This window comes from Pogona vitticeps, chromosome 6 (genome assembly GCF_051106095.1).
Source record: "Pogona vitticeps strain Pit_001003342236 chromosome 6, PviZW2.1, whole genome shotgun sequence".
Taxonomy (NCBI): domain Eukaryota; kingdom Metazoa; phylum Chordata; class Lepidosauria; order Squamata; family Agamidae; genus Pogona; species Pogona vitticeps.
The window spans coordinates 102,724,920-102,741,002 of record NC_135788.1 but is presented as its reverse complement, the minus strand read 5'-3'; the positions used below and the strand labels follow the sequence as shown (position 1 = coordinate 102,741,002).

Here is a 16,083-nt window from a genome sequence, read left to right as displayed (position 1 = left end):
CATAGCGACAGGAGAAGGAGGAACTTATAATAAACCACTTTTGCGCACTTTATACTAGAAAATTCTAGGAGGGTTGTCTTAAGTCAGAAATCACTTAGTGCATAATAATTGGCATGGCCATTCAAATTAACAGTTCATAGCCACTTACCAGGTAGAACCTGACACTCCACACAAGTACATGACACAGTCCAAGAGCTTAGATTTCTTCAGCTCTGTTAGAGTGCCGTAAAGGGCAATCATGGCCCGCAGACCTCCTCCTGATCCCAAGACAGCTATGTTGGGGATTTTGTCCTAAGAGAAGAGAAAGAGGACATACCGAGAAATCTCTATTCTGAAGTGCATCATCATCTCAGTATTAACGATAAACATACAAAGGTGTTATGTTTTGGATGACAGAGTCATCCTTAGATGAAGAAGGCCAGGATAACATGACTCATCTGGAGCGATCAGCATCAGACAAGGGACATGAGACCCAGCTGGCGGCCCCTCCCCAGAGTCTCTAAAGGCAAAGTGAGGCCTTTCCACAGAAGACCCCCTCCAGTCTAGATGAAGTGGAAACCACCAAAATAAGAAGTTCCCAAAGTGCCAGAGAATGACAAGGTATTTCAGGGACAAGCCTGGATCAAGCAGGCAAATAGCTATAGCTGTGGAACAGAATCACTTATGCTGCAGCTAAATAAAAACATAGCGGGAGCAAGTGAAAAAAGCAAGCCCACTTGTCTCCATTGCTTCTTGTTCCCTGTTCGATACTCAGTGGCTGAAATCCTGTTGCTTAGCATGGCATGCCACAACTAGAGCAAGCTCAGCTTCTGGAGGAGTACACTCGTCAAATCCCTCCCCCCTTATTCAATAGGCCTACTCTAGTTATTATTTATGACACAAAGCAACGGGATTTCAGCTGACTTCTTGCTGGATTAATCTTCCACTGACCTGATCCTGACTGTTCCCTTCTTAGATTGGCAGCCTGGTACAAGTGCGATAAATGAGATATTCTCTTGCCTGTACCCTGAACTCTTGTTATGCCTCTTCTGTGTAGTGATTCAGCCAGCCTTTGAGCTCCCCTTATCAAGCCTATTTCTCACCTTATGAAGTACTTGCAGCCTCAATCTAGGTCAAGAACAATTGGGTTCCAAATAAAATGTATACGAATTTCCGGTGTAGATGAGATCGCTAACATCTCTCAAGATGGGACACAGGCAACAGATATGGCAACACACACACATGGGAAAGTAACTAAGTGGTGGGACACAAGTTCAACTCCAGGCATCTCCAGATAGATATTGGGGAAAATTCTTGGCTGAATTGCTGAAGTCAGTGTACATAATATGTTCCAACAGTAGGAACACTTCTGTTACTATGAATATCTTTACAGGATAAATCACTTCCCAGAAAGAATTAAAGCAAGTTTATGTTATCATTTGTAGCAGAACTGAACAAAGAAACTCATGCAAACGTTATGCATTGAAACATCTGCTAAAGCTTTGTTAATTGCTGTTTTTGTTGGTGGTGTGTTATGTTGTTATTGTTGTTGTTGGAAGTAATGCTCTAAATGGATAAATGAAATCTTACCAGACTGCATTCAATGCCGAACTTGGCAAGACCATTTTTCACCACTTCCTTTCGAGTGGCAATAGCTGATTGTTCACCCTTTGTGAGAGTTTTAGAGACCTCGACTTCAGATTTTGCCTGGAAATAAAACATTCAGCTTCAATAAAGGAAAAAAAATCCATTCTCTTAGGGACACAGTTGAGAGCAGGGCATGTGACACAAAGCTGTGGCCAAATCACCACTTGGGGAAGTTGCTTCATTGGCACCTGTTTCCCAAGGATGTTTAGTAGCAACCTAATTGAATTACTTCACCTGTCTAGTAGTAATTTGTAAGTCTCAGTCTTGCAAACCACTCCCCTCATTTCCACAATAAACCACTGTCTATTGTTCCACCTGAATTGAGAAAAATATGGGTTGCATCAGCCATAGTCTATATTTGACAGAGAACTAGAGCTTGTTCTGAAAGTGGGAAAGAATTAGAGAATTCCAGACTATGTCTTAGTATTATGTACATGGTCACTGGCTATGTAGTAAGAAATCCAATAATAAGTTGCAACTGGGGTAAGTCCATTTAATCAATGAAATTTACATGGGAGATAACTCAACAAATCCCCACTGATTCAATGAGCCAATTCCAGTTGTAGATTGCTACCAGATTTCAGCCAATGTTTCCAACTTTGGAGCTAAGAGGTGCCTTTATCATTACCACTACTTGGGCCAAATACACCACTCCTCCTTTACAAAAAATCAGTTCTCTGTTCAATTTGTAACTTCTGAAATACTCATGGGAACAAAACTCCATCACATGCTGGGAAGCCTTCAAAGAAATTCATGAAGCTTTGAGTGGATGGAAGTTTCCAACAATATGAAAGAAAGGAAGGTGTGAGAAAATGAAGGTGCAAATGTAGGAAACCCTCATAAATGTAAGTCAAGTAAGCCGGCAGTTAACCTGTATGTCTCCTCACCAGGCAGCAAATTCTCCCTGAATATCTCTCTCTTCTCCCTCCCCATTTTTAGAGGTGGATAAATGAGCCAATGAAAGTTTGGGAAGGCAGCTCTCTGAATAGTGGTCTGAATTTGGGCTAAGTATTTGATGAAGGGGCCAGCAAGAGCCATAAGACCACAGGTAGTTGAAGCAAAGCTGTCAGTAATCAAGCTGTGCTGGGTCCCAGAAATCTGCCTTAATGAGTCCAGAAAAAGGGATGGTAATATGGTCCAGGAATATTTTTCAGTGGAACCTGTGTCCCCTGTCCCCTCAGAGCTTGCAGTGTTAATATTCACCTTATCAAATACCCAAACCCAATGTCACTTTATCAATGTTAACAATGATCCCATGGAAACCTCTCAAAAAGTAGGTGTGATAGCTGTTGAAGCTCTCTTTGAAAGGCTTTCTTCCCTCAAGGAAGTTAACAGAAGCTAACAGTTAACAGCATTGAGAGCTGCGACCTAGAACTAGAGAAATTTAGACCTTCAGTCTCTTGGGACTTTGCCAAAGGAAACAATGACTTTGCTCACCATCAACTCCCTTGGGCGCTGCCTTGCCCTGTGGCAGGGCTAAGCCCTCTGAGTGTTTGAGGGCTCAGATTCCCAGCAGGCCTAGCCAATAGAGTGAATGGTGAGGGATCAAGAGAGCTACAGCCAAAAACATCTCAACTTCCGTAGTTGACTATCCCTACCCTAAAGTCTCCTCATAACATGGATACAGAATAGAAGCAGGTCAGGAATAGATCCAGCTTTAGTCACAATTCCATGTTGAGGAACAATTTTTATTGATTATTACTAAACTTGATTGACTGAAAGAGAATAACGTTACCTTCCGAGCTCCAAATAGGTCCATATCGTCTTCCTGTTTCTTCACAAACAGTTCAGTGAATTCACACTCAGAATAAATGAATTAGTATTCCAGAATTCTTGAGATACTGGGAATCGATTCTTTTCTTTAGCAGTGGATTTCCTGTGGTCTCGTTTACAGCTGGAAAAGGAATACTAACTATAAGACAAGCAAATACATTCAATTAATTCCGCTCCTGAAAGCACAGAATGCCACAAGCAGGAAGGAACCACTGGATGTAAGACCTGCGGTTTGTTTCTGTTGTTTATAGCTTTTAAAGCTGGATGGCTCAATCCACTTTTCAAAAGCTTCCGATGGTGCAGAACTCCTAGGTGTCCTTGTGGTGCAACATTATAAGGTAAGACAAATCTTCTAAGATGAAATATAAGATGAATCCACATAAGTGGAGGAATGAATTGGAGCAAAGTTTAATATGCACAATTCTTATCCCAGACATTATCTCATTGTCGTTACGGTCCTGCCCTAGACTTTGTAAGACCATTCAAAGTCTCAGTGCACATGTCTCTCAGTGAGACACATTTCTTGCATCAAACTGGTGGAGGTGGATTTAAGACCTACACAACAGACTGCAAGCTTAGGGAGATAAGAACATAAAACATCTTCTTTTAAACATAATGCACTGCATTGCAGAGATGTGGAAAAGTGGAAGAGAAATGGGAAAAGCAATTATAGGATAGTTAATACTGACTGATGGTATATAACATAAATATAAGAAAACATCATAAGGGTAATCTATCTTACCACTTTATACTGTTTTAATTGTCTTGAAATTTTTTAACTGCCTCCACTTATTTTAAATATTACGTGTATGTATTTTAATGGGTCAGAGACCGCAAATAAAGATTGTATTGTATTGATAGTTAATACTGGGATGAGATGAAGAATGTAACTAATCCATTCAGTGACCAGCCACAGTCATCTTCTGCAGCCCACACAAAATGGCGTTGCTAGCATAGCCTGGAGCAGTTAAAATCAGGAATCTTTCAGATAGGGTAGAGAACCAGCAGTGGGCAAGGTAAAGGTCCTAACCATTGTCAGCCACAAGATATTTCATAGACTAAGTGCCACAGTATGTTGATCAGAATCCTGTTGGCATGGCTCTGCATTTGTAAGGTTGCTAATGTCATCAACTGCAACCTATAATCTCTAATGAAAATATTCTTATTTCCACCTCCCCTGCTTCCAGGTTCTGATGCTCCATAGGGATCACTTTTGACCTAGAAGTTGTGCGGGCCTTGGAACATGAGGGGGATTCTTTAATGTCTGGAAATTACCACTGCCACAGGACCAGCACAGACAGGATTCCAGTCATAGAGTTAGGGTATCTGCTGTTGAGATAAGCCTGTACATGCATATATTTGTTCCAAGAAAGAATATGTTACAGTCTGATTTGCTTCAAATGCACCAACAAAATTTCTCCCCAAAATAAAACCATTCTTCCTGCTTGGTATGAAATCAACCTTTCCAGCAACTGGACCAGAGGGGGCATCTGTAAGGATACAGAATGTTTCTGTTTGAGCTGCAATTTTTTTCACACATAAGTGAGACCTTCAATGTGTATATTTTAAAGATATAAACAATTAACAATGAATAGAACTAAAAACATACACAAAATTATCTTAATTGAGGAAAGGCAACTTTAGCTGGCCAAGAAGCCAATGTGATACCTACAGGTATAACATTGTTCTCTCATGAGATGCATTCTCCCTCCAATGCAGCCAAACCTTGGCATTGCTGCAGCCATCAGAAGTAGGAAAACCCCACTTCCTTTTAATTAAAATGCATTTTTGCACTACAGCAAGGCACTCTGAGAGCAAGGCTGTTGTTTAGAAAAGACTCTTGACTCCGGAGTCCTCTTAAACAACTCTGGAGTCTTCTTGTTCAAGTTCTTGCTCCTAAACAACTTGTTTTAGTGAGGAAGCATGCTGCTCTGATCCAGTTTGCTTTGCTTTGCTTTGGTAAAACATCTTCAGTCTTGTGGAAAAACAACAACTTCCAGGACAGGAGCCACAAAAAAAGTGTGGAGGTATCTGGTGGCCAGCAGGCTATGGCTTGCCCAACCCTTCTTTAGTCAAAGAGGAATGTGTATACAGAAACAAATGAGCTGGAATATATGCACATGAAAAATCTTTATGAATTTCATCTGGGAAGGAAAACTGAAATAAATTTCAAATTGATGGAACCAGAAGAAAGGCCACAAAATTAAGACTGAGGCCAAAATCCAGTCGATGTTTTCCATACATGTAAAGTCAATCATACATTGGTTTTTCCAACCCAGCAAGGTGCTGGTGGTATATTAATTGCCTGAAGCCCAACTTTGCAACTAGATTTGACCATGAAAGGGAAGCTTATGGAGGCACAGAGAACACTTACATTATTGCCTTATATGCTTATTTAATGGATATAAGTCATCTCATCCTCAGGTATTTTGTGGATGATTTTGTTTTGGGATGGATTATCACTTAATAAACCAATAGCAAAAGAGCCCATTTTGTGGATGACACCAATTGATTCAGGGTGACAAAAAAAGAACAATTTTGGAATGGATGGGGAAAAAAGCAGCAAGTGAGGGTCAATGTAAACAAGTAAAAACCACTTGGAGTACATAGTCTACATACGTAGTGAGTGAGGGTATTTTAACTGTCGTTTATAAAACCAGACTGGCCAATTTTTTTAAAAAAAGCTTTCACAAAGCATCTCCTGGGATTTTTTCTGATCTGAGCGGAATCTGAACGAATTGAAGATGAGGGAAAGGGGAGGGAACATTCAGCAGGCATTTTAATATTTTGTTTTTTGTGTGGTTTTTTAGCATTTTCTCCCATTATGAACGGTTGAAATTCCCCCTCCTGAAGCCTACTTATTGGCAGGAGTAGTTTTCATCTCAAGTCCACTGACATTTTTTTTATTCTTAGCTGTGTAGTTCAGGCCTCACCCACCACTGGACTTTTTCTGAAACTGAAGATCTCTTAAATCGAATTTGGCTGCCAGAGGTTCCCTGTGCTTGGTTTAAAGTGAGGATGGTTTGTTTACAGAGCTTGCAGAATAGATAACCTTTGCTAACTCTCTGGCTTTGTTGATTAATTGACCTTAATTGCTGTACAATGTAACTCTGCATAAACTTAGAGCTGGAAGGGGCCCTCTGGAGTCTGGATCTTTGAGGCCAACGCCCATCAAGGAAGCACAATGGTGAATTGAACTCCCAACCTCTGGTTCCACAGCCAGATACCTAAACTATTGAGCCCTCTAGCGGTTCAATTCTTTAATTTGGCTTCTTCTCCTTGTTAGCAGTTTGCCAAAGTATTAAAAAAAAAAAAAAAGGAAAGTTAATTTGTTTTTAAATACTGATCTGTAAGCGGATGGTGAAAAATTATGTTGCCTCAAGGAGGTCTTGACAAACTCTGTCACATGCTGAATGTATGACTTACTGGATGATGAATGGTATATTTGTTTGCAGTCTTTAACCTTAGTGTTAAGGGCAGCCTGACTTGATGGTTCAGGAAACTGTTGGCCAGTTGTTAAGCAAAGTAATGTTATCTTTCACAGAGAACATTCAAGCCCAGACACAGTTCAGTCTTATTTGTCAGTCACACCCATCTGAACCCTGTACAAGAAGCTTTCTTGATCTTGATATCCATTCTATGTGTGTGTAATACAATCTTTTTTCTAGGCACATCAGGAATCAAAGCACACATTTCAACAATGTTTAATGCCGTATCTTGATGGAAATGCAATATGGAAGATTCCCTTCTAAATATATCACCCCAACTATTATCTGCTGCACATGGAGAAAAAGGAGAGAAAGTGGAATTATGTTAGACAGACAAGTGATATAATTTATGGTGCTATTCTTACAAGAAATTAGTCTCTCTCACAGAGAGAGAGAGAGAGAGAGAGAGAGAGAGAGAGAGAGAGAGAGACTGTCCATATCTCTATCACCATCATCACGGACAAAGAAAAAAGATGAGGAAACTAACATTGTTCCAATGTATGCTCATGTGAAAAATCACTCATCATAACCTGGATTACTAGAAGCAAGTTTGTAAGAATATGCAACATGTAGACAATATTGTATGGCTTGGACAAATGAAAGAATGAAAGATGATTCCAGGATAACCTCCATACTGAAAAATAGCCCTCAGAGCCAAATTATAATCTTTGTAATCCTTGACATATTTTCTAGCTCCATCCTTTTCCTCAGGAGGGCTACTTCATCGTAGAGCAGAGCTTCAAAAGTAATTTTACTTTTTCAAAGTAATTTCTTATTCTATGTTGATATAAGCTCCCCCCCCAAGTAACTCTTTACCATAAAAATTACACTTTTCTTTGGGTTACATTTTTCATTATTCATTAATTCTGGTTCATGACAAGAAACAAAATAATTAATTCCTTAATTAAAACATGCACACACAGAGAGAGAATTTATACCATTTAGCTTATGATAGCATACAGAATTTATAAGATTTGGGCCACTATATATTTTTGTTACATTTTAATTCCTTTTGGGGAAGAAATCTATAAAATGTCCTAAAGCTTGGGAAGGGGTTTTGAAGGAATTCCTTCAAAACATCCCCATAAGTATATTTGTTTTCCTTCAGACAACAAGAAAAAGTAATGAGTAAATGTTATACATTGCATGGAGAAAATAACAATATTACCTGTAATTACATCTTACTAAAGGAACTTCATTATGCCTCAATTATTCCCAAAGTTATGTTACAAGTTAGGTAATTGATTGACATATGTGATGATCAACTTCTATACAGAGGTCAAAACTTTTATTTGGAACTGCCTGTAACTTTAAATATTTTAACCCAAAATTTCTTAATTCCATGAATCCCACCAAGAAGCAAGACTTGCCTTGATCTTCCTTCCTCTCCCCAGCAGGGCCTGCCAGCTTGTATTCTTCCCTGCTCCTTCTTGTTTATCTTTCCAGTGCAGTTTATATGTCATTCCCCACAGCCTGGTTCAATACCCAGCCCTGGTTCAATACTCACACCCATTTCAGGAATGCCATAATTGCCTTCCCATGAAGCAATTTCAATAGCAAACCCAGCAGATTCTCCACCCACATACAATCTCTCACAGATAACAATCTAGGATCTCTGATAAGAGATCCTGCTGATAGGTAACCATCTCTTTATCTCACCTCACTGAATTGTATCTTTTGTGCTAGCAGATGCCCACATCCCTCTGCTTAGTCCATTCCCAATTGAGTGCTGACTTCCATAGCAATAGAAGGGGAAATCATTTCTTTTTTTTCACTTCTCCATTCTCTGTTGCACTGATAGTTCTTTCTTGAAATCTAGTATTTCTCCCTCTCTCCTTTTTGTAATTCTATCTGCAGAGAGAAGCATATCTAGTTCTGTCCACACAGGAACACACAGGCAGAAAGTGAGGCTGAGTTTCAGTTCTCAGCATTGCACACATACAATCTGGCATAGCAAAAGCAATAGCTCCAGTGGCATGTTATCACTAAAGATTTCACGGATAATCACATAATGTTCCGATGATTGATCATATGCTTTACTTCTCTGGGCCACTTCCAAACACAAACAGGGATAGCAAATAGTAATCCTTTTTAGAAACCTTGCATTCCTCCAGCCACTGGTTGAATCTGAGCACCGAGAAGCACCATGAACTCAAGATTATGACTGAGTTGACGAAAAGGCTTTATTGAGAGGAGAAATTTGATACTGATCTATATTGTAGGAATACAGAGATACAGAAATTAAAATATAGTATAAAAGAAATGATGGTGAAACACGCACACCCACGAGCACAACATGCCCACCCACAAACGCAGCACGCCAACCCATCCAGAGAACAAGACAGTACTCTGAACATCCCAACCTGATCTACTGAACAATTAAAGGGATTCAGATCCTGATGGATTATTTCAATCTTTTGTCTAAAATGAAGTTGATTATTGTGGCGTTTACCCCGTGGCCCTTGCTTGTTTCACCAAACAAAGAGCTCACGCGAGTATTTCAATATGCCCTCTTCCTTGCTGCCACCGGTTGATCTCTTTATCAACCTATATTTCCTATGAAAGACTGAGGTCCATTCAGTACTGAACTTTCAAACAGAAACAGGTTTATTGATTACAAGTTGTTTAAGGAATAGTTCTTAAGCACATTCTTAAAGTTACACAAAGCTCTTGTATTTTACTTTAACCTCTTCTATCTTAATTAATACACTTCACACTCTGACTAATCACTCCTTAAACACACTCTCTCTACCTCAAACCCCTAAACTCCTTCTCCAAAACTCTGTCTCTCTGAACACCCTAGACTCTGATTCACCCCTCCCTTCTAGTTTCTCTGGCTCCGCCTCCCAACAGCTCTCATTGGTACACGCCAATAATCTTCTACCTGAGCCAAAGCAGGGTGATCGTTACAATTATGATATACTCGAAGAGTTTAAAACTGGATTTAAGTATGTGCATTGCACGATAGTTCATATACTTGGTTCAGCTGCATTACATGCTGTGTACTTCTGGAAGGAGGAGAAGGAAAAAGAAGTAGAAGAGAACTATTTTATATTGCTTAAACATTTTAGTATAAATGTAATCACACTTGTAGCTACCTGTCGTCAACAGCTACATTTTCCTTGCCGTCATCTCTAAGCAAAATGAAGGAACAAAAATGGGGGAGGTTGGAGAAAGGAAAAAGAATAAGGAGAGAAAATAGGCAAATAGAATGAGTTGAAGTATGAAGTCTCTTTAGACATGATCCTGAGAAATATAAGATGGAGAATATCTGACTAAGCTTTATTTGAAGAAGAACCCACAATACGCTTGATCTCCTCCTGAAGCTGTTGCTGAACATCTTCTACATTCTTCTTTGCTGCAGTGAGCAGCTGCCAGATTTCTTCCTTGGTGTAACTCCACTTGAATGTAGAAAATGTATTTCTGTATTCATCAATTTTATCTGAAAACAAAGTACATTTTGTGGGATGAACAGAACATATACCACTATTACTTTTTAATAGAATGCACACAGGTCATGCTTACTCAGAAATATTTCTCACCTAAGGGTCATTTTCCCCCCTTGTAATTAAAAAAAAGAATCATAGAAGATCACAGCCTGAATGTTACACTGCAGTGTCAGAACTGTGAACAATTAAATATAAATGATCCCCTGGCTGTATTGTTGCAACCAATTACCAACATGGGGCCACCTCGTATGTTCATGTGACTGTTGTGTTCGTATAGACGAGACTCAGTGCTTGTCTAGAATATGGCTTGTACCCCTTTCAATCTAAAGAACTAACCAAAGCATACCAAAAACCTATTACAATCCACCAAATGATTGACAGGCAAACTTCTTCCATTTTATGGTCCCACGTCCATTATTTAGTATACCAATGTCTTTCCTTTCTTCCTTCATGAAATTTGGTGAAGGTTTCTGGGTTCCCCATCCATGCACTGTCCAAATCCAGGCCTGCTTCATTTCAACAAACCTATCCACCACATTCTGTGGCATGCTCCCCAACTACAGCCTGGAATCATGCTTAGAACACAATGAAGCAACGAAGTTGTCAGGGCAAAAATCTAGACTTAGGCTGAAATAAGTCTAGCAGAAACTGTTGGACAGTTCCTTCAGAAGCTGTTGGACAGCAGTTCCCATTGTGCCATATCACTTGGTATGTTAAGGGAAGTTTAACAAACTGTGGTGGTCCAAAGCACCCCATTCCAGGTATACAGAAATGGGCAAAGCAGGAGAGAGGAAAAGAGGCCTCTGGAAGTTATCATGCAGTATAGAACTGGATAGCAACTGTATGTTGCTCTCATCATATGTTGAGTATGCAGCACATTGTGATCAAATGAATTTTAATGGAAGTCCTGTCAGATGGTATTTGTTTGGGTGACCACAGACTATGCAGGTCTGAATAGCAAAAATAAGGCATAATGAAGGAATTGTTCCCCATTCTGGAAATGCATAGTCAGAAAGAAGGTATGTGCTCATGAGTGCAAAGTACAGGGAGTCTAACTGAAGTTAAATTTGAGGATGAAAGTGAGATGAGCAAGTTTCCAGTGGTCACAGCAAGATGATCCTTTATATTCTTCCAACCTAATCATTCTGGCTCTAATACCCCATCAACTGGAAAATGCCCAAATGAAACCCATTCCTTTCTTACCTTGACAGTTGACTTTGTTAAACAGCGGGAAATGCATGACGGTTAGGTCGTCTCCTCTGAAGACATAGCAGTTGGATGGGTTGTCTTTGTCCTGCAGTTCACTGTCATCTATAACAGGAAATTTTATTCCACAGACTTTACAGTACTCAGCAGCCTTTTTGACAGTCTTCGTGAAAAAGAAAGAGACTTCAATGTATTTGATTATCAAATTACCACACTTCCTTTGAAAAATAATGGCCCTCTCATTGGTTGGTTAATTGGCTGAAAAGAGCATTTGTTTTTCTTTATTGCCTTCAGGGACTTTTCGAACTACCTCACTAGCTAGCTTGGGATGTGATATAAAATGGTTCCTTCTACCAGCATTGTATATGACTTATGAAGCTTAAAGCCATATGTGAAAGTTTTATCATACTACTCTGACTCACACATATATACTCACACATGCACACACATACCCCCCAGCAAATAATAGGAACAATACTAATACCTGAGGATATTCTTCATCGAGTCTGAAGTTTCTTACTTGAGTGTCAATGTGCATATACATGGCTGGTATTGTTCCCACTACTACATCTATATCCCTATTTCTAGGTAGGACATGAAGGACATAAGAACTATTCTAGTTTTAAATTCAATTAATTACCTCAAAAGGATCCCCAGCTTTAAAGTCAATGAATTACTTCAAAAGGGTCCCCAGCACTGTAGTCAAAGAACAGGATCAGCTTGACCTTTCTCTCACAGTGGAGAACAAGAGGGTAAGCACTGTTTATGGCTACCCCAGCATCCATCCGAGAGACCACCTCTTTCCCTTTCAAACCAGGGTCTTTGACATTTGCTAGCAATAGGGAGTGAAACAGAATTTTAATTTAACTGAGATTGGCAACCAAGGTGCAAGAACACAGTGCAATGGAAAAGCATATTTACCTGGAGCCAAGGCCAAGCTGCAGCCCTGTCACCATGAGGGAGAAAAAGGAGGTCCAGTTGAAGATTATGCATGACAAAATGAGGCCTACTTGAATATCATGCATGGCAACAAGAACAGAGTGTGTTCTTGTGGAGTTCAATCAGGAGTGGGCAGATTTTTTAGGGACAATTTTCTGTTCCCCGGAGATTCCAGGGACTTCATAGGTCACCAAAAAAGCATACATAAATAAATAATACAGAAAAATAGAATAGCATGGTAAATAGGGGGGGAAATAGAAAAATATTTCCACTTGCCTCACCAGAACTGGTCACTAGAGGGCACCGGAGACCATGCTGCATATTCTTCACTAACAAATATTCATAGCATAGTGTCAAGCTCCCTCTAGTGGCCAGTTCTGATAAAACATGTGAAAAAGGGTTTTTTCTGGATTTTTTCTTTTAATATTTTTAATATTTTAGACTGTGGCTAAGTGAATCAATGGACACTGGTCCTGTAGATAATGGGTTCCTACTGTATTGTATTAAACAAGGGGACTTTGTGGCCTGTTTAAAAGGTGAACACCCACTCCTTGAATGTCCAGGGATTACAGGCCATGAAAAAAGGTTCACTGGGAGGGGGAGGGGAGACACAAAGACACGAATGGGTTCCCGGGAATATCCATTGTCCACCTCCATGTTAAGTTAAAACTTGTAGTTAAAATGTAAGATATCAATCTGCTTTTTAGGATTTGGTCTCTGAAAAACTAAGTGTCCTTTGTGTGCTGAGGCAAGCAGAAAAGAAAGTTCAGATTATGAGCCTGGTCCCTTCACAGAAATGATTATGTATCAGTCGTAAACCTTGCATATGGAAAATTATATATGTTTTTGTGAAATTGCCATTTATGAACAGGTTCTGGTTGTGCTCCTGGGCACATTCCTAGTTGTGCAATCAGCACACATCCAGAAAAACAACCTACCTCGCTTTGGTGAAAACAATTTGCTGCCAAGTCTTCCATGTTTACCCACGTGCAAGCAGAGCTACATTTGTGTGGAGTTATTTTCTCATCATTTGAGAGGATGAGGAAACAGCTGGTGAAAGGCTGGGACTCTGAAACTGCCACCAGTTTGTTTCTGTTCATGTCTGTTCAAGCAAAGATAGACAAGAAAGCACCCCTTCTTTTCATTCTCAGCCCGCCCCTATTTTGCAATGTCTTCATGGCATAAGAATGCACAATTACCGCCCACAATGAATTCCATTACTGAACAAGTAGTATTAGTAATGTAACTGCATTATATACTTACACATGTTGTATAAGAAATTGCTAGTGGTTCCCCACGTCCATGTCAGAAGGCATGAATTGATCCTGTAGATGTAGTTGATCTAGTCAAAAACACCTGAGATTAAGAAAGAAAAAACTGAAAATCAGAACCTGAAATTTTACAAAAGCCCCCTCAGATTCAACTGATTTTCTGCTTCTGAAATTAAAAAAATTTCATCTCTTATGTTATAATTTGAAAGGATGTTCTGTGTATCTGGAACCCTAATTCATCTATTAGAACATCTAAAATTAACCCACATTTGCTTTTCGCCAAAGTTATTTCACTTCGAATTTTTGCATTCTGTGTCACCAATGCGAACATTAAAAAATACAAAATCATATCGAAAAAAATTATACAATGTCAAGGTTCTTTTCTGCATTTTTCTACCAATACACATAAACAGGAACACATTGCAACACAGAGAAAATGTATTGTTTTTCTCCTGAATTTCTACTCAAATTTGCTTTTCTATATGTTTATTTTATTTTTATTTATTTACTGAAGAGATTGTTACACAAATAATACAGGTCCCCAGGGCAACTTCCAATTGTGATTTTTTTTAAAAAATCACAGGAAAAAATATAGTAAAGGACAACACATAAAAACAATAGCTCAAAATGCAAAACAGAAAAGATAAGAGAAAATGAACAGCATTAAATTAATTTAAAACAGAAGTGAAGTAATACATTTCACCATGCATGATGAAAGTTTTTTTAACTATAATAAAATATAACAAAAACATAAATGACAAATAAAATCACAACTCAAATATGCAGTGTAACCCACCACCACTGCGAATATAAATTTGCATGTATATACCATGTTTCCACAAAAATAAGACAGGGTTTCCTATTAATTTTTGCTCCAAAAATCTCATTATAGCTTATTTTCAGGGGATGTTTTATTGTACAGTCATGTTATCATCTTCTGGTTACTATACAAGGTTGCACAATGGTGGAGGATGGGGTTTCACTTAACTGGGGCTTATTTTTGGAGTACAGCGGTACCTCGACTTACAAACTTAATCCATTTTGGAAAGGCGATCGTACGTCAAAAAGTTTGTAAGTTGAAGTACCATTTTTCATTGAAATGCATGAGAACGGAATTAATCCGTTCCAGCATTTCAAAAAATTACCTTCAGGGGTTTCAAAGGGCTTTCCCCCCCCAACATCAGAGGAAGCCTTTTGAGAAATTTGAATTTCCCGCCCTTTCTCCTTGCATTTTTGCCTTCGAAGCTCTCAAAGGCCTTCCTCAGATGTTGGGGAGAAAGCCCTTTGAGACGTCTGAAGGTGCCGATTGTGGTGGCAGGGACCCCAGGGAGGCCTCCCAGGGCTTGCCCACCTACCATCTCTAAACTCTGTTTCTTCAGCTTTTCCTGCCATTTTTGATTGCTCCAGACATTGTAGGTGTGCTGTATTTCTATTAGATGGTCTCTCTCTTGAATGCTTCTCCTCCTCTCTTCTCGAAGCCAAATGCTTACTCTGTCCTCTCTCTAGACATATAATTATTTTTTATCTTTCTAGTCTTTATTTGGGGGTTACCCAGGTTCTAGGCCCATGGCCCTGTTGTATTCCAACAAAGGCTACTTTCAGCAGCGTTGAACTTGCCAAAATTCCCCATGTTATATACATTATAATGTATTAAATCAATTATGATGTATTTTAACAGATTCGCCACCAGATGGAACTCAAGTTTCTCTCATAAAATCCACTTTAGGCACACCATTTACTTCTTCCAGGATACTTAGCTGACAAAACTAAGTCAGAGGGAATGCTACTATCCTTTTCCAAACACTTTTATCAGTTTAATCTGTGTTAAAAACCTGAAATCTTGCTTTAAGCCCAGTTGATTGAACATACCATTTATTTCTCCCTCCTGATTTAACACCTGTGGAAGAGGAAAACTTACTTCTGAAGCCTCAAATAATCCTCACAGCTTATCTCCTTCAGTTCATTTCTTCTCCTTGTTGAACTAATGGGGGGGGGGGGGGTTTGCTGGCCTGATTGTATTTCAAAACTCAGAAGCCAGATTCAAATAGCTTTCTACTTTAAGCAGATTAATTTTTAGCCACCCCTCGTACTTCAAGGAGGTTATGTAGAAGTTGAGTCATGGCTACTGGACTTCTTTTTTATTAGGTTGAAATGTTTTACTACTCATCCAAGTAGCTTCTTCAGTCTGAGGAGAGTTGGTAGGAGACCTCTGATATCTATTACTCAGCTTCCAGATAATCTCACCTGGATGACTGAGACTCATCACAGATATATTCAATGAGGTTACTTTCATTTTCTCTAAGCAGCTGCCAAAGTCGAACTCATTACTCA

At 39.3% G+C, this 16,083-nt stretch overlaps 1 long non-coding RNA gene across 1 annotated transcript; it reads right to left on the bottom strand.

Annotated features, from left to right (window-relative positions):
• Positions 1 to 463: 463 nt before the first annotated feature.
• Positions 464 to 15,852, bottom strand: LOC144583682 (uncharacterized). The gene is made up of 3 exons (XR_013537611.1): positions 11,540 to 15,852; positions 3,362 to 10,329; positions 464 to 1,686 (listed from the first exon to the last, which is right to left on the bottom strand). It is a non-coding gene; the product is annotated as an uncharacterized LOC144583682 (long non-coding RNA).
• Between the last annotated feature and the right edge of the window lie 231 nt (positions 15,853 to 16,083).